General features: G+C 35.7%; 1 protein-coding gene across 1 annotated transcript in view; it reads left to right on the top strand.

Moving 5' to 3' along the window:
* The window catches only part of wwc1 (WW and C2 domain containing 1), a 449,056-nt gene extending 439,879 nt beyond the window's left edge, over positions 1-9,177 (top strand). The window contains exon 14 of the transcript XR_012396852.1: positions 8,694-9,177. The gene's annotated coding sequence lies outside the window, so the exon portion shown is untranslated. The remainder of the gene's footprint in view (positions 1-8,693) is intronic.
* Positions 9,178-14,189: the final 5,012 nt, after the last annotated feature.

The following is a 14,189-nucleotide window of genomic DNA, read 5'->3' as shown; positions in this document are numbered from 1 at the left end:
AGAATTTTGAGGAAATAAATGAATTTAATCTATTTTAAAATAAGGCTGTAACATAAAAAAAAAATGAAGCGCTATGAATATTTTCCGTATTTACTGCATGTATTCTGAGAATAATAGTGATTCTTGTTATTGTTGGTATATACTGAATGCAGCAGTAGGTTCTTTTCTACAGAGAGTAGAAAAATGCAAAACTAATTTAGAGAGAATACTCACAAATTAAAGACAGCGTATTCATCTGAAGCATTTAAAGGTTAATGAGATTTTTGACTCTGTCTGTCTGGCTTGGCCCTAAGAGACTCTTGACTGCCTTAAGGAGGAAGAGAGCAAAGTGACTCTGTCATGAATGTCAAAACAGTCCTCTAAGATTCCGCAAAAGATGTGTATCCCAGACAGTTATTCCCTTGCTTTTAGGTGAGGTAACTTGACCAAAAGGAGCTCCGGGGACATGACGCAGAACATGACCCCTGATACGGCCCCCCTGACCAGTGACAGCTCAAACTAACCTCCTTATCAGCTGAAAGGCACATGGCAGATGAGACTGCGAGCCTCTCCTCTCTGCCTCCTCGCTCACAACTACTTATCAATGGGATATTTTGGATCTCTCACATGGCCAGCAAACACACACACACTGCACAAAAGGAGAGTAACAAGATTAGTAGACCGTGTGTGTATGTCTAAGCAGGTAGATCATATACTTTCATATGACTCTGTGAATATTTATAGTGATTTTAGTCACATTTTAAATGCATTGGCTGTCTTAACTTCAGTTTGTTTATTTATTAACAGTTTGAAAGGAGTGGTTACCTAAAATCTGAACATCAGTATTCCCCCTTTGTGGCATTTAAAACCTGTGCAACATATAGTGTTTTGCCCATTCAATTTTGTTTTGGACTGCAATAGCTCTCATTCTAAGGCCAGAAAACTGTTCTTTACACGTGTTTTCTTTTGTGTCCAACAAAATCAATGATTTCAATCAAATTTAAATCATCCTAAATGTAGGTCTGAGGATTACCTCTAACCTTTGGACAAAATGTCTGCTAAATGTAAATGTAGGTTAAAAATCCCTTTGAACTATCAATATACTGCTAAATAAGTATCCTAAAATGCTCATAGTACTACTTTTACTTTGTAAATTAAGCAAGGTACGTTTTTCTTCGTGTCCAATGGCAGATGACCTTTCTGTTACTCTGCTTATTTGCTACAGCGGTGAAGATGTCATTCAGTGACTCTGGCATTTATTAAATTATGATGCTGATTATGGTGACTGAAATGACACAGTCAAGCACGTCAACCAATGAGTTTGGGGAATAGTCAAGCATGTCAACCAATGACTTTTTTGTCAAGGTTGAGGTGTACAACGGTTCTTGTTGTTACCTATCTGCAACAACCTACCTGTACCATTTCATATCAATCAATCAATCAATCAATCAATCAATCAATCAATCAATCAATCAATCCATCCATCCATCCATCCATCCATCCATCCATCCATCCATCAATCAAGTAACCAACTAACTAATGAACCAACCAATCAAGTCCAGTTTTATAGATCGTATCAAAAAGCAAAGCCTTCATCAGAAATAATTTTCTCTTAATACTTATTTGCTCTGCTTTTATCAACACATACGACAATTGAATAGCTCAACTAGCTTGACAGCAATAGCTCAACTAATGGGATGCATTTACGGCATGTCTCTCTGACTAAATGACCCATGACTGATGGAGTGAGTGTTCAGGGGCTCTTTGAAAACAGACCTTTTGTTTGAGAATTTTCTTGTTGACCGCAATAGAAATAATACCTTTTATTTCATTCATTTATTTAAACAATTCAGAACATATCAGAAAAGTCTCTATTTAAATCGATCGAGTGTGGATCTGATATCCCCTCAAATAAACATGGTAGTCTCTTATTATTGCAATCTTTAAAAGATTATTGTTCTGATGTCTAGATTTTTGTTGCGACTTTATTGTGTTAATTCACAATATCCTTACAGGTTAAAAACTATTTAAAGCCTGTGTGTGAGCAGCAGGTACATTGTGTGGTTAGACAAATCTAGCTGCGTCATGTTAACCCTAGCGAAAAATGTAAAAACTGCCTCACATAAGCACTCACAGGAGTTTGTTGCTGTTGAATCTTCAGTAGTTTACTGCATCTGCTCAATGTCATTTTTGAGAGATTAAAACAACCGTATACTGTACTTGAGCCTTGAAGCTTATATTACAGTAACATTTCCATTCAATCATTCAGCAGATGTTTTTTCCCCCCAAAGTGATTTAGAAATGAGTGTAATAGAAGCAATCAAGGCGACAAAAGACTAACTATATGTAAATGCTGTGGGGCAGGTCCCGATTAGTCTAACAAAGCACATGGACAAGTATGTTTTGTTTTTTTTATATTAAATAAAAAGAGAATACTGAAGCAGGTAAAACTGGGTAATGGTGGGCGGTCAAGTTGTTAACAGAGATATGTGCTTTTAGCTCTTTCTTGGTAATGGCTAAAGACAGATTTTTAAGTCAGTTCTACCAGATGTTATACACAATGTGTTTCTCTTGATTAATGCAAGCTCCTGGAAGGCACATGAGTCTTAAGTAATGAAGTTAGGTAAAGGGAGGTTAGTGTTTGTTTTGCTACTGCATTCTGGAACAGTTGCAATTGTGTCATAATGCTGATTGTAAGGCCTACCAAGACAACCTAGACTAGACATAAGTAAATAGAACAAATACATTGTGTAGCAGCCAGTGTTGGGAAGTGAGTAGGTACATATAACGGCGTAATATAATTACAAAATAAATTTAATTACAAAATAAAAGTAACTGTAGTTTGTTACAGTTACTGAGAAAAAATGTGTAATTAAATTACAGTTACTTATGAAAAATTTTTAAGATTTCAAATGAGGTTACATCTAACAATATTCTTTAAAAATCTGAAATATGTTAAATAACATTAATCTGTTGCTTTGCCTGTTTTTGATATGCACAATGCCTTCTGCTAAGGCCTTTTATATGCTTTTGATTGGTTTTCCGGTTTGAATTTGCAGCGCACCACTTCTACCAAATACGTTAATGTTCTTTGTCATAGTAGCGACGCTACTAGCTTAACTACATTTCTCAGTAGAGTGGCGGTAGCATTGCTACTTTATAAATCAAATAGCTTTTCAGTAGCGAAGCTATTTCATTAGTTAAGTAGCGCAGTAACTTAACCACAAAAGCTCAATTTTACCAATCGCGGATCAACAAGTAATGACACCGACATTCACAGAGCTGTGAGGCTGGTGTTTAGCCTATGAAAGTAATCCCTTTGATGGCGAGAATGACGATTTCTTCTTCTACCTGTTTTCCTGTGGTCGAAAACAAACGTTTTGGTGCGCTACTGCCACCTCTTGCCTCCTCTGGCCTTTCCTACCAGCAATAAAGGCAGTCACCTAGGGCCCTGCGTTTCTTGGAGGGCCCCACAATAGCTGCTCTTGAATGTTTATTGTGAACATAAGCATGAGGACAAGCGCGTGTGTTTAAATCAAAGCGCAATGCACAAACCCCATTAAACGTAATACAATTCACAACGACGGAGAGAAAAAAATAGCTCTATATAATTCATACATGACAAAAGCTGAAAACGATAATAAATACACAACAACAGTATGAATAAAAGCAGAAAATATTAGAAATATACCCAGCAGCACCACACTCTGTTTTGCATAACACCGCACACAATCAGCTTTTGGGTGAACTAAAATGACAACTTATTCCTACACAGATTCCACACATCTCTCCACTTTGCTCACGTTTGATATTAACCCGAAAAAGTCTTAAGTAATATAACGTCATAAGTGTTATTGCTATTTGTAATTGATCTTATTCGAGTTTTAGTCTGAAATAAAATGGCATCTAAACAGCTGAAAAAAAGAAGAAAAGCAGAGAAAAAAAGCAAGCTCAAAGTAATGTTCATATGTATATGCATAATACATTATTTAGTAGTACTTTGCAATACTTATTTGTTTTAATATGAGTAAATATTTTTACATATGCATTATAGGTTAAATATGTTACAGTTATTAAAAATGTATACACTTAAATATTAAATTTGTATGTTTTTTTTGTGTGTGCATTCTTACTGTTTTTACACCAGTGGGTCCAATCAAAATCAGGCTTAAAATCCTGTAGTGTGAACTAGACTTTACACCACACAGTTTTTTAATAAGTCAATACAGTGCAGATACGGGCGGTCAAATGAGAAGTTCGGGGAGTGTGGTTGATCTGACGTACAATCGTTTGATTCCGCGGCTCCGCCTCTGGCTCCATTAAGTAGTCCTTCCGTGCTTGCCCATGCAGGCTCCAATTACAGCAGTTTTTTATGACAGTTTGTGCCTGTCATGAAGCGTTTTGCATTCAAAGCGTTCAATGGGAAAAGGCATGTCGCGTCATCCATATTTTTTTAATTCATTGTCGCAGACACTGAACAATGAAAAAATAAAATAAACCAAGGAATAAATAATGAATTTAATTATGATTTGTACGCTGACTTTCTGTGCATTAATGAATGATAATTTGTGCATTTGGCTTTACCTATGCTAGCATACACAAAATATAAACTACTTTTAAACTGTGCTGACAATGAAGATGAAATAGCATACTCAGGGCCGGAGTGGGCCTCAGCCAGACCGGCCCACCTCAGTTCACGACTGATTCCAATTCAGTTTCTAATGGCACTATCATGTCTTTTTCAAGAAAACTGCTGCTTAAGAAATTCAAATGTTCAACAGCCCTAACAGTATTTTATGTCTTAACAATAAAAAAAGCACAACTTTCTTTTGATGGCTCAATCTTTTTCTCTCATTTTTAGATTTCTTATCAAGTTATGTCGGATTTATTAATGTAGTGAATCATTTGATTTTCATTGAGCAGGTGTATTATTCATTTTATTCGAATTCTTATATTCAGGAAGGTGCCGCTGTTTGGGGTCGATAGTTACATTACGTCATCATCAACAACGTTAGTTAACCTGCAGGCTCCATTTTTCTTACGGGCTGCGAGAAAATAAATAAAAAAGAGCGGCACTGCGGCAAAATAATGAATAAAAAGAGTGAAGCTTTGGTAATAAATAAATAGAAGACAAAGTGTGACTGCTAAGAGTGCAAGCAGCTAGGGACACCGGCCCTCGCGGCCAAAAAACAGACCGGCCCACCGGGAATCCTCCCGGTCCTCCCGATTAGCCAATCCGGGCCTGAGCATACTAATGAGTTGTTCACCGAATCTTGTAAAAATAGCTGTGCAGCTTTTGGATTAATCAAAAACCTGTTTTATTGCATTAATCATAATGTAATATGTGTTAATTGTAAATGAATTACAATCTTAAAAACATAGCTGCAAAAACCTGTTTAGAAGGATGGAACACCAACTTAAGATTCATAAAAAGATATGCAAGTATCTACTTCACTGAAACGACTGAAGACCTCAGTTGTCAGATTAATGGAGCAGATGCGCCTCGGTTACACCTTTTTCGAGGCAAAAAGAACTGATTGATATCTACAATTGCGATTTTAAATCGTTAACATGGCTCACCACAGAGGTATCAGTGCTCACAGACAACATTTTGCAGTTGTGAAAACAGAATACCAAGCTGGCAATATCACATTAAGCTTATCTCGAAGGTACGTGAGCTGCAAAATCATGGCAAGCTTAGATGAGTTCCCACTGCATGCGGTCTGTACAGATATTTGGACATGGACCAGAGGCCTCTTATAGGGAGATGTCATACCCCTTTAGCGATTAGCTATTGTTTGCTCTCTCTGCACCTAAGCAATGAGATATTCTCCTCCGTGCAACAATTTATTCACACATTTGAACGGAATTGAAAAAGCAGCTCTCAAGGAAACAATAGCAGAGGGCTGATTTAGCGTAATGGATTGAGGCAAGTCAATCAAATCATGCACATTTGTCCTGTTGGGCATGTTTATCCATTCTCATTCCAGAAGCATTTGTGGTGGTTGTGCCAGTTAAACATCGCTATGCTTATTATGGTGTCAACATCGCAAAGAATGCTCTGGTATATTTAAAGACAGGCCCATTCAACCTGAACCTGAAATTGAGTGGAGGAGACGGCACTTTGGATTGTGGAAAAAGATTCTCGGTCTCACCTATTATGCCACTGATTGCAACAAGCTGAAAAGATAGAATTAAAAAGCACTTAGAGTCGGTGAGTAAATTGTAATTTGCCGTTCTCTTGCAGAAAGTTTCATTCATAACTTGCTCTGTCTGTCAAACAAAAGTACCCTTTCACCGGTGCTTTTTGCAGCTTCTTTGTGCAACATCAACAATGCTGCACTTAGAGGAAATGAGCTTTAATACTATGATTTATTTATTCATCTATTCTTTTGTCTATTAACATTTTTACTTGGAAAATAATTCAGTGCAAGCTTGTAAATATTTCATTTCATTTTCACTTATATATTTTAATATTAATAAAGATCAGATAAGAATATATATATATATATATATATATATATATATATATATATATATATATATATATATATATATATATATATACATAGTTGAAAAATTATAAGCCCCCTCTGATTTATTTATTTTTATTTTTTCATTTTTAAATATTTTCCAAATTAAGTTTAACAGAGCAAAGACATTTTCATAGTATGTCTGATAGTATTTTTTCTTCTGGGATTTTTTTTTTTTTAATTTTTAAAAAACATTTTAAGGTCAAAATTTTTAGCTCCTTTAAGCTATAATTTTATTTGATAGTCTACAGAACAAACCATAGTTATACAATAACTTACCTAATTAACCTAGTTAAGCCTTTAAATGTCACTTTAAGCTTTATAGAAGTGTCTTCAAAGATATCTAGTCATCATATCAATGATAAAATAAATCAATTATTAGAGATGAGTTATTAAAACTATTGTATTCAGAAAAAAAAACTAAAAAAATCTTAACAGAGTTAACAGTTAATCTTAACAGTCTTAGCTGAGCAAAGGAATTTTCACAGTATGTCTGATAAAATTTTTTCTTCTGGAGAAAGTCTTACTTGTTTTATTTTGGTTTTATTTTTAATGTTTTTAAAAACCATTTTAGCGGCAAGATTATTAGCCCCTTTAAGCTATTTATTTATTTTTTTTGTCAATACTCTAAAGAACAAACCATTGTTATACAATAACTTGCCTAATTACCCTAACCTAGTTAACCTAATTAACCTAGTTAACCCTTTAAATGTCACTTTAAGCATTATATTTTTCAAGACACTTGAAGTGTCCTGAAAAATATTTAGTAAAATATTATTTACAGTCATCATGGCAAAGATAAAATAAATTAAAGATGAGTTATTAAAATTATTACGCTCAGAAATTAGGTGAAAAAATATCCCCGTTAAACAGAAATTGGGGAAAAAAATAAACAAGGCGGGCTAATAATTATATATATATACTGTATATATATATATATATATATATATATATATATATATATATATATATATATATATATATATATATATATATATATATATATTTGTGATTTTTTTTGGTTTAGAGATTGTATTAAGTGTAAATAAATCTGCCGCTACATGCAATAGTATCTGGCTTGTACATTCAAGCAAAGACATTGAGTCACTGAGGGGTAGGGTTAGGGGCGGGCCTTGTTGTACACATTATAAAGCATGCATGCAGTCTATATATATATATAAGACAAAACTAACCAAAAGCAGACACAATGAAATTAGACCTAATGCGACTGGATTAATTTTTCACTGGATCCGAAAGTCAACAGAAATACCGCAGTTAATCAAAAAAATTCCTGGTGCCCTGCTGTTTGCTTTGGCTGCCTCTCCAATAATTTTACTTACTTAACATTTAAATTATTAAATATTGCTTTATATTATTGCCTGTCTGACAGATTATTGCCTGTCTGACAGAACTTTCTGTTGTAAAAAAACTTTGTGAATGTGAAAGATTACATCTGTAGCTTAAGTCATGAGCAGATGCTTATGCACTGTAATGGAGTGAATGGAATTCCTGATGGATCTTTTTTGATCAACTTTAAAAGTGCAGCATATGTTCATTTTCTACATCTCATAAGGCACTCTACACCAATGCATAAGTACACATCGAATTTCTTAAATGTCAATCACTCATCTATCATCACACTAAGTTATATGATCTTTGAAACCTCACTACATTACCTGCTAACAAAGTGGGCGGTTTAATGTAAAAACAACAACAAAACAAACAAGTGATCAAACAACAGTTAATGGTATCAGGGGTCTGTTCTTCATACCTCGCTTAAATGATCTAAGATGATTTGGTAGATCCTGGATCGTTTATCTTGATAACTGATCTCTGGCTAATTTGGTTCTTCAAACAAGTTCGCAAATCAGATTAAAATGTCTGGATGAACTGATCTGAGATCGCTGCGTGTGGTGTGAAGGACAGATCTATCGATCCTCGAAAACATGATCAGCAATGCAACGATTGGCTGACGGCACATCAGCGTAATGACATCATCTCATTAATATTCAATTATCCATGTGAGCAAAATTAAATAAAATTAGCAGTAAACGGTTTGTTAAAAATGACACGCAATAACTTTCCAAGTTTGTTATGAGCTGTAGGCTTTACACTCTTATGTGTCAAGAGTATTCATCATGTATTTCAATGCATATCAATGTATTTAGTTCTTGTAACCAGAAATTAGCTCATTTTATGAATATTAATAATCAACAATAACGGTTTATTCTTAATTATTAATATTCCGGCTTAAGCTTCAGTCAATTTGGTCAAACAAACATATGATTGTATATAATCATGCCCGCGCGACCGAGCGGATTCCCAGATTATGAATATTAATTATCAACAATAACGAATTATTATAAATCATTAAAATTCCGGATCAGTTTATTGTTAATTTGACCAAACAAACGCAAGCAGAGCCGCCACTCTTCAGAGCGGACACGGTAATCTATTCATTTAGAAAAAGGGAATTTAATTGCTACTTCTTGTGAAGTAGATTAATAATTCAAAAGTTTTAAACAACTTATAATAGCTAGGCAGGGGAATCTGTATTTCAGTGACATTTTCTCGTGAGGCAAACAATACAATTCAATGGAATTTATTGACTAGTCGGACATAACGAACAATCAAACGCACAAACATACATTAAACACAGAACAAAGGTAAACCACGTGGAGATATCGGGTCTATACGGGACTATAAAACATGTACGAACAGAGAGAGATAGTAAAGCACGGAAATATAGGTTTTAGATAAAAGAGTGACAAAGCTTTCAGTTCCACACGCACCATTAAGGACCACCAAGATTATACAAACAAAAACACCTTTTTTGATAAAAAAGGGGCACAGCTTAATCGCATAACTAAAATCACCTGGACTTTCATGTCTGGAGGTCCCTCTTATGCGAGTCTCTCTTCCGTCGTGATGAAAACTCCTTTTGATGTCTTTCTTGATGCGTGGAGTTTGTAATGCAGTTCGGACGAACACGATCGCAAACTTTAAACTGAGTTTACTTTGCCGGAAAATAAAGAAAGCGTTACGGGAAAAAGTCCATGCGGCATAGAAAAGCCACGTAGCCCTAAAAGGGCCACGTTTTGATGGGTTCTTTGTTCGGACCTTCACTGAGGATGTTTGGGGGGAAGTCTGGTTATACCTGTGGGTCACGTGACAACCCGTACAGCATTCTGACCAATGATTTCAGGGGAAAGTTTGCGCGCAAACCTTCCTTTGTCTCGAGGCTGCTCGTATGCAAATTTGAGTGTCCGCCCAAAGCATGCGGACAGGCATTTAATACAGGGGATTAAAGAATAAAGCAATGCTAGTTATGATCTTGCTCTATGCATCATTTGTTGTAAAATGTCAGCAGAAACCCATCGGTACCAAACATGGGGGGTTTAAAAGTACATCAACATGATTTTTCACATCCTCATATTATTTATGCCTTAAAAAGGCCTAAAATGTACGAATTTGTATAAACTATGAGGAATGGTACACATTACAAAAGTTAAGTGTAATTAAACAAGAGATTTGGGTTCTAAATGTCTTTGTTTATATATACTAAAACATTGGAGAGGAATGTCTTTTTCTTCTGTGAGGAGAGGGCTGCTCTTATCTGCCATGTCCCTTTGAAGTCGGCAGAGAGTAAGTTAGGACTGCTCTGTGAAACGTCCCAAACTCGTTACTTGTCAGCAGGAAATTTTTTAGGCCAGACTTTGTGTCAACGAGTGATCTAAACTGCCCTGGAAATTGAAACCAGACCATTCTCATGGAATGTTGAACGAAATGTTTATCTCCAGCATATATGTTACATTCTACATTTAGAGAATATTTTATTTATTATAGTAGCCTAGGCCTACTCAAGTTTTTTAATGAGCATAAATAATAACTGTATAAATTAATTTTGCATCAAAAAAGCATTTTGATATCGGTAAAGGTGTCAATCACCGGCATGTTAGTGATCAAAACACATGCTTGACTGCATAAATTATCCTTTTTTTTTTTAAAAAAAGTCGAATATTGTGCATGTACGTGTTTGCATCTAAAAAGTTAATATCAATAAATTTTCACTTTAAACCACCAGGTGGCAGTGTTTTACTTTTATTTTGGGGTGCAGATTGCATAAGTTTTATTAATTTTATTTAATAAATTAATAATTTAAATAATTTTATGTATATTTACTATTTTCCCAAGTGTATATGACTACTCCAAGAAATTATCAGCGTTCTGTACATACTTACTCAGTATTATCTTTGCTTGAACTGACCCAATCGAATCCTGTTTATATGAAATGAACCTGCTTCTACACAGGTTTGATCTACCAGAACTGTTACTATGACAACAAGTCTCAGATGAGTTTTGAAGAACGAAACGATCCTGGATCGTGTCAAATCGTCAACATCCAAATCCAGCTAATTGAGTAATCCACGTACAAACAGTGGATCCAAGGTGTGATTAGGTCTATCTTTTTTCGATTCCACAAGAGTTTTGAGTTAAAAGTAAATACCAATTTAAAACCATTGCTCAGAAAAATGTCTAAAGCTGTGTTTAGTTGTGCTAAACTACAGTATTGAGTAAATAAGTAAGGGATAAAGTACATCCAGGTGGTTGTTGTCGCAGATTACTACACAGCGGTCTGGCTTACTCGATTCTCCAAAGTAATTCAAGGCAGGGCCGGAGTGGGACTCATTTTCAGCCCTGGAGTTTCAAGCCAGACCGGCCCCCTCAGTTCACGACTGATTTCAATTCAGTTTCTAATTTCACTATCACGTCTTTTTCAAGAAAACAGCTGCTTTAGAAATTAAAATGGTTAACAACCCTAACATTATATGTCTTTACAATAAAAATGAAAAAGAAAATTAATAATAATTTTTCAGGTGAGATTTGAACACGGGTTCGCGACGTTAAAACACAACATGCTTGCCACTGGACCACAATGGTGCTACTACAGTGGCCCCAACAAATAAGTAATGACTTGTGACCCTTAAGACACAGCACTACTTTCTTTTGATGGCTCAATCTTTTTCTCCCCTTTTTAGATTTCTGATCAAGTTATGTCAGATTTATTAATGTAGCGAATCATTTGATTTTCATAGAGCAGGTGTATTATTTATTAATATTAATTATTCAAATTCTTATATTCACTAAGGTGCCGGTGTTTGGGGTACGCAGAGAATGGACTTGTGTTCTTGTGGAGATCGGTCTTGCCAGGTGTCCTCGGAAGAACGAACTCAGGAGACCGCGAGGGCAGAGAACGCATCCTTTGAGAATTGAGATGTTGCGTTCTTCCTGATGGTCACATGACCTTGACGTGTTTTAAATAGTAAATTATTTAAACATTACAGCCTTCATACAACGATTTATTGTTTTTCCCCTTTTCAAAATATATACTTTGCATAAAACATTATAAATATATGTTGCACAATATAAATAAAACAGATTTTAATACGAATTTCAGCAAACAAACACCCTTAATGTGTTTATTCCTTTATTAAGATGTCCATGGTAATGTTTACTTTCACCGTTTCATTTAGGGAAACTCCTGAGGCAAATAATTCATATCTATGAACTTTAATAATAAATCTAGATAAAATGCAGCGCTTCCCACCTTCAGTCGCAATGACTTCTGGGACTTCCAGAGCAAGTTCGGCACTCAAGTCTGCATCGGTGCGTCCTCGATATCAAGAACACATCCGGGAAGTTTCACGCGTCCTCCGTACTTGCGGTCTTGAGTATTGAAACTGAACTTAGGCAGCTGATGATGACGTCGCACGAGAACACGCAAGACCGCTAAAGAACGCTTATTGAGAAACAGCCTACGTTTTTCACTCATCGCTGCGCACATGCTGATGAAGTGATTTGATTTGATTTAAAAGTAAAGCTGACAGAAATAAACAGAAACAACTGAATGGAGCATACATTAACCTACCTATCATTTACAAGATAACCTCAAGCAGCGCGTGTATGGGGATTTGAACATAATCACTGTAAACTAATCACACAGTCAAGATAATTAAAAGTATCAGAATTAGCTTGTGTTATTAGCTCATGAACGGACAAGGCAGTGGCGCAGTAGGTAGCGCTGTCGCCTCACAGCAAGAAGGTCGCTGGGTCGCTGGTTTGAGCCTTGGCTCAGTTGGTGTTTCTGTGTGGAGTTTGCATGTTCTACCTGCGTTAGCGTGGGTTTCCTCTGGGTGCTCCAGTTTCCCCCAGAGACCAAAGACATAATGTACAGTTGAATTGGGTGGGCTAAATTGTCTGTAGTGTGTGGATGTTTACCAGAGATGGGTTGCTACTGGAAGGGCATCTGCTGTGTAAAAACTTGCTGGATAAGTTCGTGGTTCATTCCGCTGTGGCGACCTCGGATTAATAAAGGGACTAAGCTGACAAGAAAATGAAATTAAATTAGCTTGTGAATGACCAATCAGATTTAAGTATTATCAACAGCTATGTAATAATTATGGATAAATGCATCTGCTGTTACTTCTCAAAAGAAATGGGGAAATTTATATTTAATGCTATATAAAAATAACAAGATGAACAAATTACTTAACTGCCAACCGCACACTAGATTCTCGGTGAGATAAACATATGTTGTTTTGTATCCATAAAAACATGAAACGTGCTTCACGTGACCATCAGACTTCCAGACTCGTTGAACTTATTTAACATTTTCTTGTACGTTGCATTTAGGGTTGGTTAAAATAAATAAGTAAATAAATAAAAATCTTTCTTGGTTAAGGTTACATCTCAGTGTTTGTCAGAAAATGTCTTCTACCCCCTCTAGCTATGCTTTAATTATTTACTCCTAGCACACTTCACTCCCAAGACAGTATGAATCTTGTGAGCCACACTCAATAATTAACAAAGTTCCACATTTCAAGCGCAAATCCTCACAACATTTTATGTGCCCTGTTTCTTATGCAGTATTTATTTTTTGCTTTTATTTCCCTTTTTCCAGTTGCCATTTTAGTGCTTTAATGGTTTGATATGTTGTTTTACTGCTTGCATAGAACTTGAGCGCTCTGTAAAACATGCAAGACACTAGAGTACGATCATTTATACCACTGACATTGATGCTGATTGTAACAGGCAGCCAAAGTGAAGCTCAAAGGTTTACTCAGAAAGAAACATAAAGTATCCTATATGAGCATATACTGTATACGAGACCAGTTTTCATTCAAACAGAATACATTTTAGAAAGTAGAAGAAAAGCAACTCTCTGAAGTTTCCCAGAGCTGCTGTCATTTTAGCTATAATACTGTATGTAGGTGTTCTGGCATCAAAAACTGCACATTTGTTCAGATGCTTCTTATACGCCATGGGCTGTCAGACCCAGAATAGTTTGTACATATCTGCGAGGCCTGCTGTAGAACAATCGCTTTTGGATTTAAAAATAAGTAGCAGCACGCGGACCAGTCGGGAGAAGGGATCAGTTATGGATTCAAGTCATTGGTTTTTACATTTAATTCAGTTTAACTCATTTTTATTTCTATAGTGCTTTTATAGTGTAGACTGTCAAAGCAGCTTTACATAGAAGATTATAGTGAACTGAAACAGTGTCAGTACAGTTTAGATCAGTTCAGTGTGGTTTAATATTTACTGCTGAGAGTCCAAACACTGAAATAAAAATCTAGGATTGTTATGATTATTAGTTTGTGGAGGTGCTCAGCCCTG

This window comes from Danio rerio, chromosome 21 (genome assembly GCF_049306965.1).
Source record: "Danio rerio strain Tuebingen ecotype United States chromosome 21, GRCz12tu, whole genome shotgun sequence".
Taxonomy (NCBI): domain Eukaryota; kingdom Metazoa; phylum Chordata; class Actinopteri; order Cypriniformes; family Danionidae; genus Danio; species Danio rerio.
This window is presented reverse-complemented; position numbering and strand designations above follow the sequence as displayed.